The sequence below is a fragment of the Mastomys coucha genome, unplaced genomic scaffold (genome assembly GCF_008632895.1).
Source record: "Mastomys coucha isolate ucsf_1 unplaced genomic scaffold, UCSF_Mcou_1 pScaffold21, whole genome shotgun sequence".
Classification (NCBI taxonomy): domain Eukaryota; kingdom Metazoa; phylum Chordata; class Mammalia; order Rodentia; family Muridae; genus Mastomys; species Mastomys coucha.
Window position 1 is genome coordinate 151,592,502 of NW_022196904.1, and position 6,198 is coordinate 151,598,699.

Below are 6,198 nucleotides of genomic sequence, written 5' to 3' on the forward strand. Positions count from 1 at the left end.
TCTCTCTCTCTCTCTCTCTCTGTGTATGTGTGTCTCCCTTGGTCTCTCTTTGTCTCTGTCTCTGTCCCTCTGTCTCTGTCTCTCTCCCTCTCCTACACACTCACAAAGATACATATATACAGAAACTGACACACAAAGAGGTACATACACAAATAGACATATAATCTCAGAAATAAAACACCCATGCACATGTAAAAATACAGGTACACCAATACATAGAGACAGGTGCAAATATACATGCACAGACAGATATGTACACGCATAGAAACAGACATATAGACTCATATACATAGAGTCAAGCATACATGCAGACACACACTGGCAAACAAGAGGTGCAGAATATGTGGTAAGTAACTGAAGACAAGCAGTCTCTTGTCTCTCAGTTATAAGGGATTGACTCAAAAATAACAATGATAAAACCTGCATCATCAGAGACCTACTACCATGTGTTATGTCTGCACATACGACTTAGGGCCTTATTCAATAATCCTTATTAAATTGTGACTACACATAATTTTATTATGATTAAATATGTTTTCTTGGCTTAGATGCTCCTTTTACCTAGCAATAATCTTAGTTCCTTTTAATGAGTCTTTCATTACCATACAAATTTAAGACTTATAATAAAACCTGGGAAATTTAGATACATAAAATGGGGATAAAGAGGAGGGTGAAACAGACCGTCAGAGAAACACATTTCATGACAATCTACACATTTGCCTTGACTGTACAAATGGCAACATTTCAGCTAAAAGGTTTCATGTATAATCTGAAGAGAAATAGCAGGGGAGAAATTGGGAATTTCTTCTGAGCTGCAAATGATCTTCTAGACCATTTGAGGACCAGAGGAAATCTAGAGACAATTTTGCCATAATTCCAATAAAATTCTATTCTGTTACCAAAGGTATAAGTTATAGTAATATATGACATGTGGGTGTCACTTTTACTGAGATGTAGGGTCACATGAGCTTTGTTGTTTTTTCCTATTGACTCACACAGCTATAGATTTTACCCAAGAACAGTGCTCTTATAAGAATGCACATGGCTTTTAAAAGAAGTAATTCACACTGTTTCAAACTTTATTACTAAAAACCTTAATGTTTATTCACATTTTAAGGGGTCTTGTGTAAAACTAACATATATTTGTATTCTATTTCCTAACTATTGTGTCTAAACTTAGAAACTAGAGTCTGTGTACTCCCAGGGCATTCACAATGAACAGATACAGTAGTCCTCAATTATATGAAACATAATAGGTTTGTTTCTTAAGCAATACTTAATATGGGAGGTTCTTTGTGGGGAACAACTCACACTAACCCTACTTCCCATTGTCAATACCTGTTCCTTTGATAGAGAAGTTTAAAGCCCACAGTTGAAGATTAATATCTGACAGGAGACCTAGTATGAGGTGTACATCATATGACCCAACATCTTTGTTTCTTTTAGAAGTTGTATGTTGAAAATTTAACTCTCTAAGTCGAGATATTTTAGGAGATGGCTTTTGGTCATTAGAAGAGAGCTCTTACAGATAGAATTGATGTACTATTGAAGAGGCCAAGGAGAAAATCGTTATCCTTTCTTTCATGGAAGTTAAGAAAAGCATTCCATCTATGAATTAGGGAGGGACACCCAGACACCAAATTGTTAATGTCTTCATTTTTTGATTTCTCCAGAACTGAGAAAAGAAGAAGAAATTCTATCATTAAAAAGCTTTTCAACTCATGGGGTTTTTTTTGTTGTTGCTGTTGTTATAGCTGTCTGAACAGATTAAGACAATACATCAATACTAAGTTCTCTTGCCCATCATACTATATGAGTCTGCAGCATTTGTTCTTGTCTGTCTTCCAAAGAGACTTAGTCACAGTGTATTCTTGTTTGATAATGTGTTTTCTGATAAGAAGGTGATCTTTCTGTTTAGTTTCTCCTTTTCTCTTTCTAATGATACCTGGAATACCTAATCACATTGCCAGGGAAGGTAGACCACCTCTGTTGGTCCTCTTTAACAGAGAACCAAACTAAAGCAATACGTAGATGAATTACTGTTAAGGCACTATACTAAAGCCAGCCATCTTTCCTTTTCTAGCTTCTTTCCCCTGGTTTTTATCATCAAATGTAATTATAAGTGCTATTTATATTGTAAGTACTAAGCTAATTATTGAGTTCATATTATGTATAATAACAACATTGGTCATTCATCTAAAATATACCAAGCACATCCTTTTTAATGATATTTGTATATTTTACTTCATTTTGTTTCAATTGGCATAAAGTAAAGGCACCTATTTATAGGATACATAGTCATATTTGATACACGCTCAAACACATTGGATATACATTCCAAAAATGCTTGGGTAGTAATATTTAAAATGTTCATTACTCATCTTAAATATCTATCCTTTTGTGATATGGACATCAAAATTTCTCCACCTGGTTAATCTTTTTAATAATAGTCATCCAAACTAATTCTTCATAAATATTATACTATACTCATTGAGCATTCTATCTTTCTCTTTCCCTCTGTTAAATATGATCATTCCCTGTGATTCTGTGAGATCAGCTATTTTAGATTCCACAAATGAGTAAGATGAGGTGAATATCTCCACACTTTGTGTGTTCTGTTCGAAACATACCCCCAAATCACACGATCTAGGTTTTTCAAAGCTTTGTAGTCTCTAGAGGCACAACAGTTATTAAATGGTAGCTGACATTATACATAAAAGATTGAAACTCCACCAACAAATATATTGAAATACCTGAAGAAAATGGTACCTTTCTTCTCTTCATGTCCATTTATACTATTCTATTATGTCCTTCTTTTTCTTTGTGCAGGCCATAGAAGGATAGAATATATCAATAGCAATTGATTTATTCTTAAGTAACACTCTGAGAGGATTCTAATACATCATCTTTGAAATGCATCATGACGTCAAGATTACACATCTTGTCTCAGGCTGACACAAGGCAGAAGACAGGAAAGAACTAACACTGTCCATCATCATCACTAAGAAAACAGCTGAAACTCCAGGTGGGACAAAAACAACATTTCATAGGTGGAGAACACTTTTTGGCTTGTTTTTGTTTTATGCTTAAATCTTCATTCACTAATAATAAAGGTTCCAGGGGACATTCTCTTCAGCCACCAGAAAATTTCAAAGTCTACATGAATTGATGTGAGGACTTTCCAGATTTTCTATAGTTGTTCTTATAGAATTAGGTTAGATAAACAACAGACACACAGACTGACAGACAGATGATAGAGATAGATAGATGATAGATAGATAGATAGATAGATAGATAGATAGATAGATAGATAGATAGATACATGCATATATGGATATATGGATACATAATAGATTAATAAATAGATGAGAGATAGATAGATAGATAGATAGATAGATAGATAGATAGATAGATAGATAGATAGATAGATGATGGATAGAGATAGGCAAATATGCATACATATATACATACATGCATAAATACAAACAGGTGTATATACATACATACTCACACATAGTCATCTACATATGCATGTAGACATACAAAGATATATGCTAAAAGATACAGAAGATCTAGAATGAATTAATAATTTTTTATCCAATTTATCTATTTTCACCAGTTTAGCTACTTTGCAGTGTAGATCTTGTTGGAGGTTGGAAGAAATAGTTCTATTGACATGCAGAAGTTGATTAATACTGTCACCATTGCTGTAATTTTCTTTCCTGTTGTTATAATAAGCACCATTGCACAAAGCAATTTCAAGGAAGGAAGGGTTTATGTCATCTTACACTTCCAGGTCACAGTCTTTCATTGAGGAAAGTCAGGACATGAATTCCTCCAGTAACTAAAGCAGAAACAATGAAGAAGCACTGCTCATTGGCTCCCTCTTGGCATTTGTTCTGGTAGGTCTTCTTTTATTGTCCACACTCACTTGCCGGAGATGGTGTTACTTAGAGTGGGCAGACCCTTCCACATTTATTTTCCACCAAGAAAATTCCTCACATACATGGTCAATAGTTAATCTGATTGAGGCAAATATTCACCTGAGATTCCTTCTTCCCATATAACTCTGGGTTGTATCAGGATGACAGTAAAAACTAACCAGGACAACCATGGTCACACTAAAGAAGACAATTTAAAGTTAAGAAATACTAACTAGCTAGAAAAAGGAGAAAAGTGACCACTATTCTGTCATAATAAAAAGAACATCCATTTTTGTTGAGTAGTTTGATACTGAACTAACTGTAGGCCAAATACAGCCTAAGTTTGTACTCCTGGGATTAAGGGTAAAAGGGGCAGAAATTTGAAACTTAATTAGCAATTTCATAAATTAGATATAGAAAAGCATATATTAGGATGATCATGTAGCTGTGAAAACTCTGTAAATAGTGAAATAGATAACATGAAATTAACCCTTCTTGCCCCACTAATTTGGCTTTAGACAATAAGAAAATGAATTATCTCTATATTTACACACACACACACACACACACACACACACACACCACAATGTACCAGTAAATCTAACCTACATTATCAAGCAAGAGCATCTTATGTCCCCATGCAAAGTCAGATATAATAAGTAGTTTCCAAAGACAGCCATAGTTATATACAATAGACACACAAAATGAGGTTCATATCTCAAGATATTCTATATAATTGCAGTGTTGCTAACAAAAGGACATGCATTATGATAGAGAAATACAATCTTTTATTTTTAATTTTCCATCACACATATCTATTAGAAAGCAGAAACAAACTCATTTCCATGTATTTGTTTAGACTCAATATAGTCAAACTCTCAGACACTGTCATGTTGGTATTTTAAAAAGCGAAGACATTTAAAGCTTTCTCTGTAGGTGTAACTCAGGGTAGTTAATTGTGTGTGTTGAGGTAGGGGAAATAAATAATAGTCTGAGAAAATTTCTCTAATTTATACTAAGTAAAGGGAAGTGGCTTGGATTAATGACTATGTCGAAGTCAATGTCATCTTTTTTCCCTTTTGAGTGTGTTCAGGACTTCACACTAGGCTAATAAAACGTTGCCTGGAAGCTGTCATTAGAGAAACTGCTTTACTAAATAAGAATGTAAATAAGAAGAAGTCACAATTTGCAGTGTATTGATTGTTTTAAGGGATTATTTCAAAGTACAATTTACATAAACTAATTAAGGACAAACCCAACAAACTTGCTTCTACTGATAACCTCAAGCCATGGGCTCCTATCCCTGCAGAGCAATACTGCAAAAGTTTCTGGATACACAGCAATTCTACCACATTTCACTACAATAAAGATTCTACTCTACAGTGTTGATTTCATATCCAGTATACTGTACATCCAAATTAAAGAAACACTGAGACTTCCCTTCAAACAAGTATATATGTATACATCTATAACTTTTGTTAATACTTACCAAAGAAGAAATAATATGCATTATTTTGTTCCTGTTTTCTAGATCTCATAAAAAATAATGTGACTCTCCAATAGGAAATAGTGTAACATGCTTTTTTTATTTGCAAGATTTTTAATAGTAAAGTTTATTTAAAAGAATATTTTCAATGTTGTGAATTAAAATGTCTCAAAAAAATCAGAACCTTGAACACAGATGCTCTCCTCAGGGAGGAAAGAGGAAGGGTGAAAAGAAAAAAATCCAAAAGCAGTAATAGAACTTGTAACTATTAATGAAAAATTTTGAGTAATGTTTTGTTTAGAGGATGTGAAATTAGTACCATATACAAAACTTTGAGCCTGTTATGATGTAGTTATTCTATAGTCATATACTGGTAGTTCAGTTTGAGATAGATTAGAGAAGAGAGAATTAAGACAGCACCTTTGCAAACACAATTCTATTAATCAAACTATGTGGTTGGGCAGCAGACAAATTCACCCGATGCCTGTCCTCTCTAGGACACACTTGTTAAAGAACTGAGTAATATTTTATACTGGGGACAGAACAATGCCTAGTCAAAGAAAACAATCATCACATTATGTAATTAAGACCTTCTCTTGGCAAGAAGCTGACACTGGACTTAACAGAATCACATGCTGCTAAGTACCTAAAGGTCAATTTTAATATATTTGTTTTAGCCTCTGAGAGCTTCAAGTCATCCATTTTAATCTGGATAAATCTATTCTTTCTTTAAAAATGTGTATCTTCTAAAACCACTGAATTTTTCTCTGTATTGATTCCTTTCCCATT